At 34.8% G+C, this 22,530-nt stretch overlaps 1 pseudogene; it reads right to left on the bottom strand.

Annotated features, from left to right (window-relative positions):
* Positions 1–20,284: 20,284 nt before the first annotated feature.
* On the bottom strand, positions 20,285–21,305 carry LOC115839900 (zinc finger protein 396 pseudogene; annotated as a pseudogene).
* Positions 21,306–22,530: the final 1,225 nt, after the last annotated feature.

The following is a 22,530-nucleotide window of genomic DNA, read 5'->3' as shown; positions in this document are numbered from 1 at the left end:
CTGCAAATGGCACAATTTTGTTCCCTTTTATAGCTGAATAATATTCCATTGTATATATGTAACACATCTTCCTCATGCATTCCTCTGTTGATGGACATATAGGTTGCTTTCATGTACTGGCTATTGTAAATAGAGCTTCAATGAATATTGGGGTGCATGTATCTTTTGTAATTATGGTTTTCTCTGGGTATGTGCCCAGGAGTGGGATTGCTGGGCCATATGGTAGTTCTATTTTTAGTTTTTTAATGAACCTCCATACTGTTCTCCATAGTGGCTGTATCAATTTACAGTCTCACCAACAGAGTAAGAGCATTGCCTTTTCTCCACACCCTCTCCAGCATTTACTGTTTGTAGATTTTTTTTGATGATGGCCATTCTGAACGGTGTGAAGTAGTATCTCATTGTAGTTTTGATTTGCATTTCTCTAATAATTAGTGATGTTGAGCATCTTTTAATGTGCCTCTTGGACCTCTGTATGTCTTCTTTGGAGAAATGTCTATTTAGATCTTCTGCCCATTTTTTGATTGGATTGTGTTTCTTTTTTTTTTTTATTGAGCTGTATGAGCTGTTTGTATATTTTGGAGATGAATCCTTTGTCCGTTTCTTCATTTGCAAACATTTTCTCCCATTCTGAGTGTTGTCTTTTCATCTTGTTTATGGTTTCCTTTGATATGCAAAAGCTTTTAAGTTTAATTAGGGCCCATTTTTTTCTTTTTCTTATTTCCATTACTCTAGGAGGTGGGTCAAAAAGGTTCTTCTGTGATTTATGTCAAAGAGTGTTCTACCTATGTTTTCCTTTAAGAGTCTTATAGTGTATGGCTTTACATTTAGGTCTTTAATCCATTTTGAGTTTATTTTTGTGTATGGTGTTAGGGAATGTTCTAATTTCATTCTTTTACATGTAGCTGTCCAGTTTATCCTGGCACCATTTATTGAAGACACTGTCTCTGATTCCTCCAGCTCTATATTTCTTTCTCAAGATTGCTTTGGCTGTTCGGGGTCTATTTTGTTTCCATACAAATTGTAATTTTTTTTTCTAATTCTATGAAAAATGCCATTGGTAATTTGATAGTGATTACATTGAATCTGTAGATTGCTTTGGGTAGTACAGTCATTTTCACAATATTGATTCTTCCAATACAAGAACATGATATATCTCTCCATGTGTTTGTGTCATCTTTGATTTCTTTCATCAGTATCTTATTGTTTTCTGAGTAGAGGTCTTTTGCTCCCTTAAGTAGGTTTATTCCTAGGTATTTTATTCTTTTTGTTGCAATGGTAAATGGGATGTTTCCTTAATTTCTCTTTCTGATCTATCATTTCTAGCAATAGGAATGCAAGAGATTTCTGTGCATTAATTTTGTATCCTACAACCTTACCAAATTCATTGATTAGTTCTAGAAGTATTCTGGTGGCATCTTTAGGATTTTATATGTATACTCTCATGTCATCTACAAGGAGTGACAGTTTTAATTCTTCTTTTCCAATTTGTATGAGTTTTATTCTTTTTCTTCTCTGATTACTATAGCTAGGACTTCCAAAACTATGTTGAATAATAGTGGTGAGAGTGGACATCCTTGTCTTGTTCCTGATCTTAGAGGAAATGCTTTCAGTTTTTCACCATTGAGAATGATGTTTGCTGTGGGTTTGTTTTATATGGCCTTTATTATGTTGAGGTAGGTTCCCTCTGGGCCTTCATTCTAAAGAGTTTTTTTTCATAAATGGGTGTTGAATTTTGTCAAAAGCTTTTTCTGCATCTATTGGTATTAACATATGGTTTTTATTTTCCAATCTGTTAACATGGTGTATCACATTGATTGATTTGCATACATGGAAGAAACCTTGCATCCCTGGGATAAATCCAACTTGATCATGGTGTATGATCCTTTTAATGTGTTGATGGATTCTGTTTGCTAGTATTTTGTTGAGGATTTTTGTGTCTATGCTCATCAGTGATACTGGTCAGTAATTTTATTTCTTTGTTATATCTTCGGTTTTGGTATTAGGGTGATGGTGACCTCATAGAATGAGCTTGGGAGTGTTCCTTTCTTTGCAATTTTTTTGAAGAGTTTAAGAAGGATGGGCATTAGCTCTTCTTTAAAAGTTAGATAGAATTTGCCTGTGAAGCCATGTGGTCCTGGACTTTTGTTTGTTGGAAGATTTTAAATCACAGTTTCAATTTCATTACTTGTGATTGGTCTGTTCATATTTTCGATTTCTTCCTAGTTCAGTCTTGGAAGATTGTACCTTTCTAAGAATTTGTCCATTTCTTCCAGGTTATCCATTTTATTGGCCTATAGTTGCTTGTAGTAATCTCTCATGATCCTTTGTATTTCTGCAGTGTCTGTTGTAATTTCTCCTTTTTTATTTCTAACTTTATTGATTTGAGTCCCCTCCCTTTTTTTCTTGATGAGTCTGGCTAAAGGTTTATCAATTTCGTTTATCTTTTTAAAGAAACAGCTTTTAGTTTCATTGATCTTTGTTATTGTTTTCTTCATTTCTATTTCATCTATTTCTGCTCTGATATTTTTTCTGTTTAATATGAAATTTATTTTTCTTTAAGGGAAATGTCCTTTTAGAATTTATATTCATTCATATTATCTTAAATAGTTTTCTGTAGTTTCAATTCTTTTGTTATCTTATTTAATATTCTTATCTACTCTGATATCAACAATTTATCTCACAAATATTTTTTTGTGTGTGCTCCCAGTATATATATATTTTATTATTAATTTTCTTAATTTCTTTTTTGGAGTATAATTGCTTTACAATCGTGTGTTAGTTTCTGCTTTATAACAAAGTGAATCAGTTATACATATACCTATGTCTCCATATCCCCTACCTCTTGCGTCTCCTTCCCACTCTCCCTATCCCACCCCTCTAGGTGGTCACAAATCACTGAGCTGATCTCCATGTGCTATGCATCTGCTCTGATTTTTATGATTTCTTTCCTTCTACTAACTTTGGGTTTTGTTTGTCCTTCTTTCTCTAGTTGCCTAAAGTGTAAGGTTAGGTTATTTATATTTTTCTTGTTTCTTGAGGTAGGATTGCATTGCTATAAACTTCCCTCTTAGAACTGCTTTTGCTGCATCCCATAGGTTTTGGGTCATTGCGTTTTCATTTGTGATTTGTTTCTAGGTATTTTTTGATTTCCTCAGTGATCTCTTGGTTATTTAGTAGCATATTGTTTAGCCTCCATGAGTTTGTGTTTTTTAGAGTTTTTCTCCCTGTAATTGATTTCTCAATTAATCTCATAGCATTGTGCTCAGAAAAGAGGTTTGATATGATTTCAATTTTCTTAAATTTACTGAGGTTTGATTTGTGACCCAAGGTGTTATCTATCCTGGAGAATGTTCCATGTGCCCTTGAGAAGAAAGTGTATTCTGCTTCTTTCGGATGGAATGTCCTATAAATATCAATTAAGCCTATCTGGTCTAAAGGGTCATTTAAGGCTGCGTTTCCTTATTAGTTTTCTGTCTGGATGATCTATCCATTGTTGTAGGTGGGGTGTTAAAGTCCCCTACTATTGTGTTACTGTTGATTTCCCCTTTTATGGTTATTAGCATCTGCCTTATGTATTGAGGTGTTTCCATGTTGGGTGTGTAAATATTTACAATTGTTATATCTTCTTCTTGAATTGATCTCTTGATCATTATGCAGTGTCCTTCTTTGCCTCTTGCAACAGTCTTTATTTTAAAGTCTATTTCGTCTGATGAGTACTGTTACTCCAGCTTTCTTTTGATTTCCATTTGCATGGAATATCTTTTTCTAATCCCTCACTTTCAGTCTGTATGTGTCCCTAGGTCTGAAGTTGGTCTCTTGTAGACAACATATTACAGGTCTTGTTTTTGTATCCATTCAGCCAGTCTGTGTTTTTTCTCTGGAGCATTTAATCAATTTACATTTAAGGTAATTATTGATATGTATGTTCCTATTACCATTTTCTTAATTGTTTTGGGTTTGTTTTTATAGGTCTTTTTCTTCTCTTGTGTTTCCCACCTAGAGAAGTTCCTTCAACATTTGTTGTAAAACTTGTTTTGTGTTGCTGGATTCTCTTAGCTCTTGCTTGTCTATAAAGTTTTTGATTTCTCCATTGAGTCTGAACAAAAGCCTGTTGGGTAATCTTGGTTGTAGTTTCTTCTGTTGCATCATTTTAAATGTATCCTGCCACTCTCTTCTGGCCTTCAGAGTTTCTGCTGAAAAATAAGCTGATAACCTTATGGGGATTCCCATGTACATGTTTTGTTGCTTTTCCTTTGCTGTTTTAATATTTTTTCTTTGAATTTAATGTTTTACTTTGATTAATATGTGTCTTGGCATGTTTCTTCTTGAGTTTATCCTGTATGGGACTCTCTGTTCTTCCTGAACTGGGGTGGCTATTTCCTTTCCCAAGTTAGAGAAGTTCTCGACTATAATCTCTTCAAATATTTTCTCAGACCCTTTCTCTTTCTCTTCTTTGATTCCTATAATTTGAATGTTGGGCATTTAATGTTGTCCCAGAGGTCTCTGAGACTGTCCTCATTTCTTTTTTTTCTTTTTTTCTTTATTATGCTCCTTGGCAGTTATTTCTACCATTCTACCTTCCAGCTCACTTATTCATTCTTTTGTCTCAGTTATTCTGGTATTGATTCCTTCTAGTGTATTTTTTATTTCAGTTATTGTTTTGTTCATCATTGTTTGTTTTTTGTTTAGTTCTTTCAGGTCCTTGTTAAACATTTCTTTTACCTTCTCCATCTGTGCCATCATTTTTTTCCCCAAGATTTTGGATAATCTACTATCATTACTATGAATTCTTTTTCAGGTTGGTTGCCTATTTCCTCTTCATTTATTAGTTCTTGTAGGATTTTACCATGCCCCTTCATCTGTGACATATTTCTCTATCATCTCATTTTTGTTGATGGGTGGAGCCATGTTCTTATCTTGCTGGTCGTTTGGCCAGAGGCATCCAGGACTGTAGTTTTCAGGCAGTTGGGTGGAGCTGGGTATTGGTACCAAGATGAAGATATCCAGGAGAGCTCATATGGATTAATATTCCCTAGGGCCTGAAGTTTTCTGTTAGTTCAGTGGCTTGGACTCGGCACTCCTACCACAGGGGCTCAGGCTGGACCACCAGCCTGTGAGGAGACGTGACCTCCACTTCCTCCTACTCCACCATCTTGACTCTGCCCCTAGAACTTGAGCCATGCTATGTAGGTCCAGCTCCTCCAGTGCAGGTCTTGAGGCATCAGATAGCTTGGACCCAGGCAGGGAATGGCCACAGCCAACATGGCTTGGGAGGCCCCTGCCCCATTTGGGGGCCTCTTCAGAACTGTCCCCTGCACCCAAGATAAGCCAAGGGACCTGATTGCCCCAAAGCCCCCACCAGAAAGAAAGACCTGGAGTGCAGGGGAAGTGGAAGTCCACTTTACAGATTTGAGATAACACAGTTGTGTTTGAATTTCAGAAATATTTAGAGAAAATATATTTATATATGTTCTTTTTAAAGTCCAGAATTTTAGAAATGTCAAATGCTATATCTGGCCTTTTGCTGTGTTCAGAAAAAAATTGAGATTAGGGTACACCTTTTAATATATCAGCTCACAAATTATCAATAATTCACATAAAAATGAGACACCTCAGTGCATTATGAGTTTTATTAACCTTATTTCATTTAGAAAGTTGCAGGTGTATTTTATACTGCCATAGAAGTGTAAAGTATGAAATTTAAAAATAAATTCTTTAAATTTGATTCTCAATTTGTCAAAAAAATTAACTAGATGCACACGAATTATTGTTTTCTCAAATATTGTGACTTTTAGCCATACCACTACTTCATTTTAATTTTTGTGATAAGATATTGATATGAAACCATTTGTCATTTGAAATGAACAACTAAACTCTCATGTTGTAAAATTTCTGTTTATCACTTTTAATATTACAAAGGGAGCTTAAATAAAAACATTTTTCATTGCAAGCTTGTTTATTGTGTTGATAACTAAGATCAAGGATACAATGCTTTGTCTTCAAACAATTTATTTGACAAATCAAATTTATATACGTAATTGAGTTCTTATGATTTGGGAAAATTTTTGTAATTATATGTTAGGATGTTCCTTTAAAATGTTCAACATTTTTAAAACTATATTTAAAGCATGTAGTTTTCTATTTCTACCTACAGTTTTCTATTTCTATTTCTACTCCTTCCCAATATGTTTATAAATAACTTCTTTTCTTGAATGTTTATAAATTAATGATAAAAGGGGTGTTTTATCATTTTATATTTGATATTTTACATGATAATAAAGATTAAGAAGGATTAATAATGGTTAACAAGAATTAATAAAGTTAAAATCCTAAATTTGATCTCTCAGTGAAATATCAAAATCTGTCTTCAGAAATACAAGTTATTAAACCTTGATGTGTAATGAAGATGTTAAGGAAATATTAAATAAAAATGGTATTTTATTAATTGTATAATATTAATATAGACAAATGATGTATCAAAATTTCCTAAAGTAGCCACCCTGGATATATATGTACTTGAAAAGCCTAATTACTTAATTGTCAAAAGTAGACCATATCAATTCCAGAGTAGAAATCAAAAAAGAATTGTTCAAAATTGATAAGGTAGTTGTAGGAGAAAGACAAGGGGCAAGACATCAAGGATACTGATAATATCAGTGTGACGTATAAGTTTTCTTTTGCTGCTGTAACAAATTACTGCAAACTTTGTGGTTTAAAACAGTACAAATATATTCTTACAGTTCTGGAGGTCACCAGTCCAAAATGGATTTTACTAGGCTAAAATCAAGGTGTTGGAAGAGCTGTATTCCTTCTTGGAAGTTTTAGGGGAGAATCAATCCCTTTTGTTGCCTCTTCTGGCTTCTAGAAGATCTATGCATTCCTCGGCTTGTGGACCCCTTCTGTCTTCATAGCCAGCAATGGCTGTTTGAGTATTTCTCACATCACATCATTCTGACACTGAATCCTCTGCTTCCCTCTTCCACACTTATGGACTCTGGTGATTACATTAAGTTCCCTGGGATAATCCAGGATCATTTCCCCATCTCAGCATTATCTGATTAGCAACCTTAATTTGACTTGTAATCTTAATACCCTGTTATCCTGTAAACTAAAATATTTATAGGCTCTGGGTTTAGGATGCCAACATTTTGGGAAACTATTATTTTGCTTACCACAAGTGATGACCTATAAAAACTAGTATGTTAGGCACAGAAGAAAAACTATAAAAGGCTGAAAACTGTATATGTTAAATATTAGTGCCTTCAAATATCTTGAGATGAGAAAGTATATAAATTTTGAGTTTAGGTTGACTTTCTTCTCATATTTATTAGCTTTTCGTGTTAGTTTTTACCAGTTTAAGTTTTAATCTATATGGTTTAGTGTATGATATCTAAAATTCCATCATTATTGATAGGTGGGACTGTTAGTCTTCTATCATCTTCCTCTGCTGGCCAGGATTATTAATGTTTAAAGCAGCCAGAGAGAAAATAAAAGTATCATATGTGATCCCTTTAATGTAGAATAGTTTGGAATATTCATTCATCAACTTCTTTGTCAACACTTTGACCTAATTAGTTGGCTACTTTAAGAAATCCCAAAAACTAATGAAATTACAGCTGCTCTTGATAATGATGTTAAATTATCTCCAGGAGTTTATTTAACCACACCTTATTTGTATACAGTTGAAAGCTAATATTCAATGTAAACTACATCTACTTTACTTCATAATTTTTTATAAAATCAAGTTAAAAGGGATAAAAATAATTCAAGGTCTATGTCTTTGTCAGGTTACCTTAACACCTCCCCTAAAGGTCTCAACCATGTATTGTATTAGAAGACATTCTGTATCTGGAAAACATGTATAGTTGTTTTTTTTCCCCACACAATTATAAACCATCAACCATTTATTATATATATAATGGATATTATCCATACATAATAAGAGAATTTCAGGATTTAGGTACTGAAAGAGAAATAATGGAGTAACTAAGCTTAACCTAATTTATAAAAGAAAAGATGTCTACATCAAGTTAAATTTAAAAACCTATGCTTCACTTTCTGAGCCTATATTGTGTTTTATTCTCACTTCATCTTAAAAAAAATATCATTCCAAAAATGGAACCCTCCTACATTGTTGGTGGGAGTGTAAATTTGTGCAGCTACTATGGAAAACAGTATGGAGATTCCTTAAAAAACTAAAGTTACCATATGACCCAGCAATTCCACTCCTAGGTATATAAGATGAACACTCTAATTTGAAGGACACTCTACTCAATATTCTGTAATAACCTAAATAGGAAAATAATTTGAAAAAGAATAGATACTTGTATATGTATAACTAAATCACTTTGCTGTACACCTGAAACTAACACAACATTGTTAATCAACTATACTCCAATATAATTTTTTTTTAATTTTAAAAAGATACATGCACCCCAAGGTTCAGAGCAGCACTATTTACAATAGCCAAGACATGGAAGCAACCTAAATGTCCATCAACAGATGAATGAATAAAGAAAATGTGGTATATATAATATATACAATGGACTATTACTCAGCCATAAAAAGAAATGGAATAATGCCATTTGCAGCTTCATGGATGGACTTGGATATTATCATACTAAGTGAAGTAAGTGAGACAGAGAAAGATAAATACCATATGATATCACTTATATGTGGAATTAAAAAAATGCTACAAATGAACTAATTTACAAAACCAAAATAGACTCACAGACATAGAAAACAAACTTATAGTTACCAAAGGGGAGGTGGGGAGAGGAATAAATTAGGAATTTGGGATTGACAGATACAAACTATTATATATAAAATAGATAAATAACAAGGGCCTACTGTATAGCACAGGAAACTATACTCAGTATCTTTTAATAATCATTAATGGAAAAAAATCTGAAAAAGAAATCCCCACCATCACAGGTTACTCAGACATTGCGTTAAGTTCTTGGGAAGTAGCAAGAGTTACAGAGGTCTTACAATCACACATATTTGAAGATATCTGAGCTAAAGGCAGAAAAAAATTAACTTGGATATTCTTTCTTTTCCTCTCTGTATAAATGTCACACCTACACAAAGACAGGTAAGTTCATATACTCCTTTGTTTCATAGTGAAGTTGTCTGACATTAGAGAGTGCAGATCTGAAAGCCTTTTAGATTTTTGCTTGGGTTTGGTTTAGGCCCCTGGACTTAGATTATAGACAACAAAAAGGTGAAAACATTTATGTTTTCCCTTGTTGCCCTAGGTCTTTATAATTTATGATTTCTGATATATAGATGCCAGAAAGGAAGATTTAGAAGAAATCACACTTAACATTGGCTTTCTGGAAGGCAAAAGTCTCATAGGCCTCCTGAATTTGGTAGCATAGACTTGTGATTTATTAGATAATAGAATGGCAGTGTGACTCTAGAGACCCCAAAAAAGCAAACTTTTGTGTGTGACTCCAGTTGCTCATTATGAATTGTACAAAAACACTGGGGCAAGATGGGACCTTTGGAATTGAGAGGTAATTGAGAAAATATTTTAATACAGGGAAAGGTTCATTTATAAAATCTCCATAAATTATATTTCCTATTCTGAGTCAGGTTTGAGACAGAGCAATGCCTCACCTATGAGTAAGCTGGCAGACATATGAGGTCAATTGCCTATGATAAGTTTTTCTTAGAATGTTCTTCTCTATTGTACCCCAAGGTCCCAAAGGGCAATGGTTATAAGAGCCAGTACTGGTGTTGCTAACTAGGTAGCAAAATGAAGATGTTCTTATCAGAAAAATATGTTTGAATGGAAATACAAATACTTAATAGCTATGTATCCTTGGTCAATTTACTAATTTTGTCTAAGGCTCAGTTCCCTCATCTAGAGAATAGAAAAAAAAAACAAAAAACATTGTTCTTATACTTTTTTTAATAATTAAAGTTAATAACTATATAAAACAGTATGGATAGTCCTATAAAAAACTAAAGATAAAGTTCTGAGTATTACCCAGTACATATTTGTTCCAATTTCTTTCCTCTTTTTTTTTTTTTTTTTTTTTTTTGCGGTACGCGGGTCTCTCACTGTTGTGGCCTCTCCCTTTGTGGAGCACAGGCTCCAGATGTGCAGGGCCAGTGGCCATGGCTCACGGGCCTAGCTGCTCTGCAGCATGTGGGATCTTCCCGGACTGGGGCACGAACCTGTGTCTCCTGCATTGGCAGGCAGACTCTCAACCACTACACCACCAGGAAAGCCCTCCTCTTTTTTTTAGAACAAGTGATCAAAAAAAGACATTAAGGTAGTGTTCAAGGATTTCACAGGGTAGAGAAAAGAGTCATTTGAATAAGTAGGAGGAATTTAGGATAAATGAACTTTTAAAAAAAAAGAGAAAAGAGGAGAAGGAGGAGAGAAAATGAAGGAAGAAGAGATCATAGATTGGGTACAGCTGAGGGGATGATTTGCCAGTATAGTAGTCTGATTCACCTATAATATAAGGAGTATTTGGCGGAATAATTGGAAACCACTCTGAGATGAATGTCTGGGGCCAAATTGTGAAAAGTCCTCATGGAATATACATAGGCAAAAAATATGTTTTTAAATCTGACTGTGTTCTCTAAACAGGAAGCAAAATAATACTGTTATTTCCTTTTTCATTTGGCTTCAGAGAATGCTTTGGGTCTCTCAAGACTGCTAGCAAGCACCCTCTCAGGTAAGAAAAATAAGCTCAATACAATTTCGGTAAATGAATGAACAGATGCTAATGGAAAGAGATTTTCCTTTAAATAAAAGTAGGTTGCATCTTGACAAGATGGTATCTTATTTAAATAGCTCTGTGATCATAAACTGTCCCAGAAGTAGTAGGAGCCCAACCCAAACACCTACACATGGCTATTTAAATTTACATTTAAATTAATTAAATTAAAAAATCAATTCCTAAGTTGCACTGGCCACACTTCAAGTGTTCAATAGTCACATTTGCCTAGTGTTTACTCTATTTGAAACTTTAGGTTATATAACATTTCCTTCCTTAAAGAAAATTCTATTGGGTAGGGTTGAATTTATAATAGTATAGCTAGTCTTATGAATGTAGGTGTATTCCATTATGCCCCATAGGAACTCCTTTTATCCATTTATTTGTTCATTCATCCATAGGGTGACTGATTTCTCCCAATTTTCTCTAAACTTTCCCTGTTTTAGCAGGGAAATGACACAAATCATCCCAGCTCTTGTGGAGATTTACATTGGGGATTTGACAGTGATTAATTCTTGAGTATGTCCTTGTCTACTTCCATGCTGGTTTACCCTACAGTACTAAGAGTTTACATTGATTTCCTACTTTGTACTTTGATCTTTCATTTTGCTTGCTACTGCCTCATTTCTCCGTTGTTGTAAGAGAAATAGGGCTTTTCTCCAAAGACAAGATTTTGCCTGGGATGTAACATCATCTTCAGCCTCTTTCTCATGGGGCTTTAATTTTTTTGCATATATTTTATACAATGATATATTAGTCTTTACATGAATAAACTAACATTTGTAGATTTGACCATTTTCTGGTGTTTACTTGGAATACTGCATAGTCATGTGCAGCTTGAATAATCGCTCTTGTAAAGAAGATTGCCCAAGTGATACCAAAGTGCTTTATTCCCATGGAAATTAAGGCTTCAGAATTTCTATTTGACTTTGCCTCTGTAAATGTTTTCAGTCTTTCTTGTGTCAAATCAAATTGAGTTTTTCTCTGTTCCATTTTGATGTGACAGTGTGAAGTGTTCTATCACTGTACCATTTAAGTAGGCAATTTCACAATGATTCCATGTGTTCCACTTTGGTCACAGGTAAGACTTTCTTTATAATACCAATAACATATAAGGTGTTCAAACCCTCATAACCTATATTATTGGAGAAGAAGAAGATTTTGAGGTGTCCTAAATCACCAGAAAGTGAACTGCATATTGGAATGGGATGGACAATGGTTGAGCAGAATCTGGGAATATAGACTGACCATCAACAGTAGGGACTTATTTAGAGTAGACTAAGTTGCAGGAGAATAAAATAGAACTACATATGAAGTGGCTCAATAGGATAACATTTTAGTTTTGCTTTCATAACTCGCTTAGGGGGTCTCTAGGTCTATAAGCATTGGGGTGTGGCTAGAGTTTATCATCAATTTATTTAGGCACACAAATAGGTAGAGCTTCTTCCATCTTCAATTATCTTCCAAGGTCACCATATTTGCTCTGGTTATCTATTTCTACATAAAACACTATCTCAAAACTTAGGGGCTGAAAAAAAGAGACAAAAACACTCTCACAATTTACCAATAGCCCCTGGATTCACCTGGTAGATTCTTCTGCTGGTCTCATCTGAGCTCACTCATGTGACTGTTGTCATCTGCAACCTCAATTTGGTTTTCATTCCCATGCCCAGTAGCTCAGATGGAATAGCTAGAGTAGTTCAAGGCCAGCCAGAAATCCATGATGGCTACATTCAAATGTCTGACAGCTCAGATGGGATTGCTGCACCAGGTGAAAACTGGCCAGAAATTTCTCTTTCTCTACATTGTCTCTCCAATAAGGCAGATGAAATTCTTTACATAGAAGCTCAGGGTTCCAAGAGGGTAAATGTTGAAGTTATCAGGACTCCTAGAGGCTAGGCCTTGAAATGGGACTCACCATAGCAATTGTATTTTACTTACCCAAGAAACTCACATGACCAGCAGAGATTCTCATCCTGATGAAAAGAGTGGCAAGGAATTTGTGACCAGATTTAATATCCCAAGGCAGTTGTCTCTATCCAGCTAATTGAAGGGAGAATGACCATGGGAAGGACATAAGTTTTAATGAGTAGGTCTGAAAGTGGCATGTATTATTGCTATTCATTTTCTGTGACCACATATTCATCCCATTGCTGTCTGCATATCCCCTTTGCAATGAGAATTATCAGCTTCTTCCATTATGAGGTCAATTATATTTCTGTGAATCTTAAATTTGGACTTGGCTATTGGATTATATTTTGTTTTATTTTTTTGAACAAGGGACACAGGGAGAAACCTGAAAAAAATGAGTGAGCTTTGAGTTTACCTTCTCTTGCTTCTCTTGGAAGATCCTGCTTCCACTGCTATCTGAAGTCCCAGATAATCTGTTGGATGATGAGAGACAGATGGCTCAGAATTTCCCATTACCCCAGATAACAGCTAAACAACTTCCAGAAGGAGATCCACAGATAAATGAGTGAACCCAGCAAAATCAAGAAAACTTCACAGTTGAGTCTCATCCAAATTATTAATTTATAGAATCATGAGCTAAACAAATGGTTGTTTTAAGCCACTAAATTTAGGAGTGCTTTGTTATATACCAAAAGCTAACTGAAACGTACTCTATTATTTAGAACTCAGTTCCACCTAACTACAAATGAATCTGAAATGTGTATATTTTAGTTGTGCACCAAGGACAAAGAGAAATCTGATTTAGATGAAGTTAGCAGTCTGCCACAATGCAAACTCCTATTCATCAGATATCCATTTGTACCCTTCTTTTCATGCATTCAGATAAAATACACTCAGTCTCTTCACTAGTTCCATCCAATTACTGCATTCATCTAAAAAAAAACAGAGTTTTCTGGTATTAACATGTTCTTTCCATATTGCCATGATGTGGCTTTTATAGTAGGCTTACTTATAAAATAAAAATGCAAATTATCTCTCCCTGCAATTTACCCACTTCTGATATATAATGGCAGAGCAAGAAAAGATGATGCATAATAAAATTTCTTATTTATAAAAGTGATCACAATAAACACATAATAGTCACTCATCCATAGAGGTGATGCAATTCTGCTGAGAAAACATTGTGTGACCCAGATTTTTTTTTTTTATACCTTGGATCTTCTCTCTATATGGATCTTGCTTGTTCATGGTCTTCTGTGGCCACTGGCTCCATATTCTGGGTAGTACTTTCTTGTCCATAATTTGTATGGTCACGTTCTAAGTGGTCCATTAGGAAATAACTTGTACCGGTTTTACTCTATTTACTACCCAGGTTTTTACCATCACAGATGTTTTTAATATCAGGCTCATTGTTTGTCTCAAAAACAACTCAGTAAGCTTCTGATCTTTTTTGCTTACATTTAGTACCATATGCCAGTAATTTCCACTGAATTTATTTCCAGGAAAGAGTTCTTAGAATTATTTTTATGATTGCCTCTTTTTCCTCATTGTCTGTCTCATTTTAATAGGAGTCATTCAACTTTGAGGCCATATAAAACAATATGACTGGATAGAAAACTTTCTATTCTATGTTTTGGGATCCAAGGGCAGTTAAATTTTATGCTTCTGCAAAGCTGTTAATTCCTTGACTCAATCCTTTATAGCTCTGCTCTGAAAAAGCCAATTCTTATCTAGCTAAGTTATTTTTGTTAAAACCCTGCTAAATGCAGCAATTCAGTAAACCCATACTAAAATTCTATATCAGTGGGTCCTATTCCATCATTTATCCTTGAACTACAGAAATGGTAGAATCTTTGCCTTCTGAGTTACTGAAATCATAGTGTTACAAAGTGTTTTAAATCAATGTATGTCAGGAGAATTCCTTCTAGTCTCTGATATCATTTTAATAATTGCCTACCATATGACAACCAAATATTAATACTGATTTATGTATTAATTAATGTAGGCTAGGTAAAATGCCAATTAGATTCAAACTTATTCTATGCAATAAAAATGTATTTCTTGCTTACATAAGAATCTTGGGTAGTATCCAGGTAAATAAGGCGTTCTGCTTCACATATTCAGAGACTCAGGATAAAGACTGTATTATCATCTTAAACATGTGACTTTCTACCTCACCATCATTTTCTCTGTCCATTCAGAAGAAAGAGGAAGTAGCATGAAGAACTTTTTATGGGAAGTTTATTTGGGGAAAAGGGAGAGAGAGTCAGGCAACTTTTATCTTTCATTGGCTAGATCTGGAGGACATGATTACACCTAACATCAAAGGGGTTTGGGAAATGTAGTCAAGCTGTGTGTCCACAAGGAAGAGCCTATTTGATCATTGTTAATCTCAATTACAAAGATCCTTACTACTAGGGAAAACATAGGTCAACTTAACACTTGTTCATTTGGTTTTCAGAACATCTGTCAAATACTGCTTGCCAGGCTTTTCCTTCTCTGGCATAAGCTCATGGTTGCTCAATCTACTATGCCATTTGCCACATAATCCTCCTCCTTCTACTATTCTTCCTGTGTTAATTGTAATCCTGTACTTGAGGCAGTCAACTTTCTTATGAATCTTTTTATCTTGGCTTAGTCCAGAAGATTTTGCTAAGAGTCCATCATATGAGTTTATGTATGGTTTTACAGGAATTAATTTATCTTCCTGCTTGCACTGAGAGAGTATTTGAATGGAACTTGTTTAAATTGAAATGGTATCCTGACACACTGCTTTTATCCTCCTTGGCGAAAGCAGTGATGATCTTCCTGAGCAGAAGAATCAGTAAATCTTTTCCACTCATAAACTATGAATTAACCTATCTTGTAACACAGATCATGTGCATTCCCAGACTACAATATTAGCAATCTTGCAGGACAATTTCACACCATTGGGGTTTGCTGGCTACCTACTGAATCTTTTAGCAACTTCTTAGGATTAAAAAAAAAAATCACACTAAAGAACTGGCCACTGGGGTCATAGAGCAAAGAAAATATGGCTTTGTCGATGAGATTTTTTTCTACTTGCAACTGTAAACCAAAGCAACTGAGTGAAATAATGTAGAACCTTTCAAAGTCGGAAAACTGTGGGAGGTGGGATAGTAAATGGGATAATAAGTGGGTGGGATAAAAATAATAAGAAGTATTATTTTTAATTGGGTGATTAAAGAAGCAGACTGAGATTGATATTCATTGGCTGCCTTTCTCTTAATAACAGTTCATATTTTCCAGACATTCTGCTTTATTGAGATTAATCCTCCCGTCCATGTTCGAAAATGTGACTGATTGCCATAATCCAATTGAAATGCTCCATCCCATGATTACAAATCCAATTACATTTATGAAACTTTAATATCTCTTTACTGCTAGATTTGAATATGTGAACATGTAGCCTTAGGAAACACCAGAAAGATATCTATCAGAAGTAAGATGGGAGTTTTCCAAGAAACGATCCAAAACTAGCTGTTGAACAGAGATCAAGATGGCCAAGTAGGAGGACACTGGACTCACCTCCACTCACAAACACATCAAAACTACAACTAAATATACAACTAAGTATACAGAGTGACTCTTTTTGAAATCTACCTGGGAACTTGCATAACAGCTCTTCTACAACCAAGGTTATAAAAAAAAGATCCACATAGCACCTGGTAGGAAGGAAGAAGAAGCAATCTGATTGGGATCCACAATCCAGAGGGGGGCACAGAAACAGGAGAAGAATATCACAGACTTGATGATACAACATTTCTACTCCTGGATATATATCCAAAGGAAAAAAAACACTAATTGGAAAAAATATGTATGCACCTCAATGTTCATAGCAGCATTATTTACAGTAGCCAAGATAAGGAAGCAATTACGTGTCCATCAACAGATGAATGGATTAAAAAAAAGATGTTTTATACATATATATATGCATACATATATGCATACATACACACACACATAATGGAATATTAGCCATAAAAGTATGAAATTTTGCCATTCACAACAACATGGATGGACTTGGAGGCTATAAATAAGTCAGACAGAAAATCAAACTCTATGTTTTCACTTATATGTGGAACCTAAAAAATAAAACAAATTAATGAAAGCAAAACAGAAACAGACTTATAGATACAGAGCAAACTAATGGTTATCTGTTGTAAAGCGATGGAGGGAAGGGCAAGACAGGGGAAGGGGATTAAGAGGTACTAACTACTATACTAGTAAATAAGTTACAAGGATGTAATATTCAGCACAGGGAGTATACCCAATATTTTATAATAACTTTAAATGGAGTATAATCTATAAAAATGTTGAATCACTATGTTGTACACCTGAAACAAACATAACATTTTAATTCAACAATATTTCAATTTAAAAAAAAATTAAAAAGCGTTGAGCTAGGAAACATGGCTAAAACTCACACCTGATTACATTGTTGACTTACCCAAGTAGTAATTAAATGTTAAAATTTGTTTTATATATTAAGTTTGCATTATTTTAAAAAACTGATTTGAAAGTAGTTTCTGATATCTGCAACCAGAAGTATTCTAAATGGAACAACTGATGAGAAAAGGAGAATGGTTAATGGTTAGACATGAAACAGATATATTGTTAACATTTTACATAATCAAAACTATCTAAACTTCTAATTAATATTATTGACCATATCTAGATTTGCCTGAAAAAAAGCATCCAAATATAAATGTTGTATTCCTGTTAAAGGTTTCTCTACCTCTTTCAAAAGAACACAATTTTAGACAACCTTATGAATTACTCCTCTAGAGACCCAGTCATTTGAATCAAAAAAATTGTCAAAAGGCCAAAAATATAAGTAACTCATGTAGATATTTTTAAGGACATATAACTGGGTACACAATAGTTATCAGTCCCTGCCTTTTGCATACTATGTTAAACTTCAGATAGTTAATTACCTTGCCCTAGAGTACAGACTTAGTAATTAAAGGAGCTGAGATTTAAAGCTAGATTTCAATGACTCCAAAGCCAAACATCTTTTTACTCCCCCTAGGATATCCAAAGAAAACCATGAAGAATATTGAAGTTCAACCTAGTGTATGTACCGTAGAATGTCAGAGGACTGATCTTAGGGCTACAAGGACTAAAGCATAAGCTTTAAGTATAGACTTCAAAAGTAGAGATAAACTATGAGAGTTAAATGCACACAGCTATCCAGAAATGACCCACAATTTTGGCTTTTTTACCTAATAATTGAAAGGGAGTTCAGGAAACAAATTTAAATATTATTATTTTTATCCACCGTATAACTTCACTTTTTCAAGGCAGTTGCATATATATTAATGCGTGGTAATTACAATTATTCTTTCTTAGGAATAACACGAATACTGAGCATTGTAATTAAATTTCATTGGCATTTTCATTGAGATGAATGAATTTATATAGTTTTTTAAATTTATTTTTTTAATTGAAGTATAATTGATATACAATATTATATGTTACAGGTGTACAATATAGTGATTCACAATTTTTGAAGGTTATCTCCATTTATAGTTATTATAAAATATTGGCTATGTTCCCTGTGCTGTATAATATATACTTATAGCTTATTTTATACATGAGTTTTTTTTTTTTTTTTTTTAGATTCTGTCATTTTATTCACATAGTACCCAAAAAACTCTTTCCATGATTAAGCAGTAATTCACAATACATGTATCTTTTGAGGCATTTGCTGCTTTAATAGATGGCTTGTTCCTCTCTTTAATTATGAAAAGAATGAGACCCAAATAAAAAGACTCCTACATTTTTAATAAATGAAAATGTACAAAACTCAATACTTATTCATATTTACTAGAGCTACAAAGTATAATCACTATCAGAAAATTCTAAAATTAAAATTTGTATTCTCCTCTCCCCTTACTAGTCTAATATTTATCAATATTCTAACTAAGCAGAGCATGTAATCCTGCATTTGTCTCAGGAGTTACTCCAAGCACTAGATATGACTGGATTTTCTGATAATGAAATGTTTACACTTCATGAGGAACAAAGAAGTTCACCACGAAGCCTATCTTCCCTTCTCCTTCTAAGGACTTTCATTTCTCATGGTTGCCTCCATATTGGGTAACGGTGGCACCATGGGAGACACAACAATCCATGTATTCTTGTAATACATACAGAGTTTTATTAAGGATCCCTGGAAAGGGAGACATTATGTTATATATTGTCAGAATACTTTAAAAAAAATACCAGTCATTTACTTTTTAAACAAGAGAATCTGATTGAATTAAATGTGGGTTAAACTCAATGGACTCTTTAAATTGAACTTTAGTGATTTTCTCATTTGTACAAGAGTATCAAAATCCAAGGTCTTAACATCATGATAAATTGTCTAGAAACTCATTTACTAAGAATGCATAAGACCCTGAAAAGGTTGTCCTGTGATGCCTGAAACATGTTCACAGCTGATTTATGCCAGAACAGAGGCCATGAAGAACTCTGAAGGATAGTCACCAGCTGTTAAGGGTTCCCATTTCCAGATAAGTACGCTTCTCCATTATGTGCTGCACTTAACAGGTAACATCAGTCTTGTTTGGACAGTCTTTTCTTCATCTTCCTTATTTCTTTATGTTAAGGTGATCATCAACTTTATATAAGCACCCACAGATAACTGTTAATTATTAGAACACTCATCATATTTAGGCCACTTCCTGAAGACATGTAAAGCAAATCTTAATGCTTTACTGGGATATTTCCAATATAAATTGTAAAGGAGATAATTTTTTTTCCTACACAGGAAATTACTTAGTATCATCAACAGTATGTATAGATGATATTATACATCAACTATACCTCAATTTTAAAAATTGAAACAAAACAGTATGTAGGTTCTCAGGTTTTTGTAAGAGATGAGTAAAGTCCCTTTACTCACCTGCTTCCTAACAATGACCCTGGATATTTCAGCTTAGGTCTTGAGGTACATATTCTTTTGGGTCTCCTCAATCCCATTCTCATATTTTGAATCTGGTAACAGAAAATAAAACAGGAAATTTATTTTATTTTATTATTCTTATTTTTGGCCATGCCACGTGACTTGGAGAATATTAGTTCCCTGATCAGAGATTGAACCCAGGCATGCAGCAGTGAAAGCATGGAGTCCTAACCACTGGACTGCCAGAGAATTCCCAGGAAAGTTTTTTAAAAAACTGATTTAATCTTTGGTCTAATAAGTCCAATGTGCAAGTAATGAAATAGAGAATACCAACTTATATACTAACTCACACACTCCTTCTCAACAGGGAAAGTGTACTTGTCTAAAAAGGAACATACTAGTTCATTATATGTGTTAATAATGGAAACAGTAGAACATGTCTGAGAGTATCTTTTTAAGAGTTGCACTAGGAATGAAATTCCAATTTAAGCTTTAGAATCTCAATCATCTGAACTGATACTGTACTGAAAAGCAGAAAAGCAAACAATGCTGACAGAAAATATTCTACATTCTCTCCTGTGGCTTTTAAAACCTTTGAAAGGAAATTGGTGCCCACTGAAACTACCAATATATACTAAAGGAGTATTGGTGCCTTGTGTCTGCTCCCCTGTTGAAAAAGTTCTCAGTAAATGCTTTGACTCCCTCACAACACTGATGGGACTTTTTCTCCAGCATGTTTCTTGCTATGTCTGAAAAGATGCGAGCTCTGACTAAAGGCTTTCCCACATTCATGACATTTGAAGGGTTTCTCCCCAGTGTGGATTCTTCAATATTGAATCAGGATTGCACTTCGGCTGAAAACCTTTGCACACACATCACATGTATAAGGTTTCTCTCCACTGTAGATCCTCTGATGTAGGTTAACGGCTGAGCTCTGCCTAAAGAATTTCCCACATTCATCACACTTGTGTTGTTTTTTTTTGAGGACGGTTTCCCTGTCTTCTTTCAAACTTTCTATCTTGTTCACAGGTTCCTCTAAAGGTGAAACTCTGGGAAGCATTCATGTGAAGAGTGTTAGAAACTTTGTAATGCAGTTCTTTGCCTGAAGAAGTCTTTCGCCTTGAAGCTGATTTCACATTTATAGTTCCGGTGTCTCTATCATTTTGTCTTAAGTTGTGAAGCTCCTTTGATGCCCACTGCAGTTGCTTTTTTGTGGGCTTAAGCTGGCTACGTGGTGTCTCCTGAGTGATTTCACAAGTTGGTAGCTTCTTTGCAAGCATGTCTTCATTTCGTCCAAGAAAGACCTGTTCAGCCGCCCTGTTGTGCACTTTCTCCAGCTCCTCCAGCATCACCATGGCTTCCTCTCCACTCTATGGTCAATTCTCTTGAAAGCAGGCCTGCAGCTCCTCAGGCAATATGGCCAGGAACTGCTCCAGCACAAGCAGCTCCAGCATCTGCTCCTTGCTGTGCATCTCTGGCCTCAGCTACTGACAGCACAGCTCACGGAGCCAGCTCAGAGCCTCCCGTGGCCCAGGTGACTCCTGGTAGTCAAACTGCCTGAACTACTGGTGGTAGGTCTCTGAGCTGTAGTAGCTGCTTCAGTGGCGGCTGGAGACCATATTACATGCCTGCCCTCCCTCTTCCACCTTCATTACCAGAATGCGGTCAGGGTTCACTGAAGTTTGTGGAAGGAGTTTTGATGTCTCTCTCAATTTTGCAGACATTTGGACTGGGACTAGCTCAGAACTGCTAGGCTTTAATCTTCAAGAAGTTGAAACTCTCCTTATGACACTTCTCCTCTGCTGAGCCTGCACCCGACGGCCCTGGGACACCTTCCTCCACCATATGGTGCCGCTTCTGGATGGGGACCCGACTCCGCGAGACCACACGAGGAGAATATATACATAATAGTTTGTACCTCTTAGTCCTCTACCCTTATGTTGTCCCTCCCCCTTCCCTCTCCCCTCTGGTAATCACTAGTTTGTTCTCTATATCTGTGAGTCTGCTTCTTTTTTTCTATGTTCACTAGTTTGTTGGATTTATATTTTTAAATGATGAAATTTTTACTGGGCTAAAGTGAAGAAAATAACAAATGTTTTCTTTAAAAGTTTGTTATTGAATTAACCCAGACAACAGAATTATTCTGCATCCTAACTAAATAAAATACATTATACCTAAGTTCAATAGTAAAAGAAATCCTTATTCATTTCCAGTTTGATAGCTTCACATAACTTATATGAAAGTATTCTATGACATACAAATGATTGTAAAATGTGATAACTTTCATAATTATGAATAAAATTTTAAGTATATATGAACCAGAACATGTAGCTTTTTGACCGACCAGAGGTCGATGAATAACAAATTAAAACAGAGCTATATTTTGCTTTATTTTTTTCTGTTCTAAGAACCATTATTTCTAGCTGCTTAATGTAGAACAGAGAGTAGTGGCTCCTTTTGCAGATGAGTGGGACAATTTATACATCTGAAATGTTAATAATGTCATTCTCTTGGAATCCACCTCTCTGTAGCCCTGAGCATTCTTGTCTACATTTTCTTAACTACTCCTAGATTGCTATTGTTATCTGTGTCAAGGATGTGGAAGTCATAGAATGAGACCTTTTCCTCTTAAAACAAGAAGTAATTGCTTTTTTTTCTATTTTAGACTTCATTCATCATGAGTATAAAGGAAAAAGACAAAAATAAGGTCATTGATTTTTGTATTGAAGAACTATTAGTACCAATGATTTATATCACAGTGTTATTGTTAGAAAGATATCAAATGATGTCTGTAAAATAATACAGAATGGCTTAGTCATTTTCAGTTTCTGGCTATATGAGGGTGATGTTCTTAGGTAACATAAAGGCTAAATATTATAGACCACACATACTGATCTCTTGTTTCCAGAAAGCTTCTTTTCTAACTCCCCTAAGTCAACATGGAAAGAG

The sequence above is a fragment of the Globicephala melas genome, chromosome 5 (genome assembly GCF_963455315.2).
Source record: "Globicephala melas chromosome 5, mGloMel1.2, whole genome shotgun sequence".
Classification (NCBI taxonomy): Eukaryota; Metazoa; Chordata; class Mammalia; order Artiodactyla; family Delphinidae; genus Globicephala; species Globicephala melas.
The sequence above is the reverse complement of the archived record's forward strand: the minus strand, read 5'-3'. Positions and strand labels throughout refer to the sequence as shown.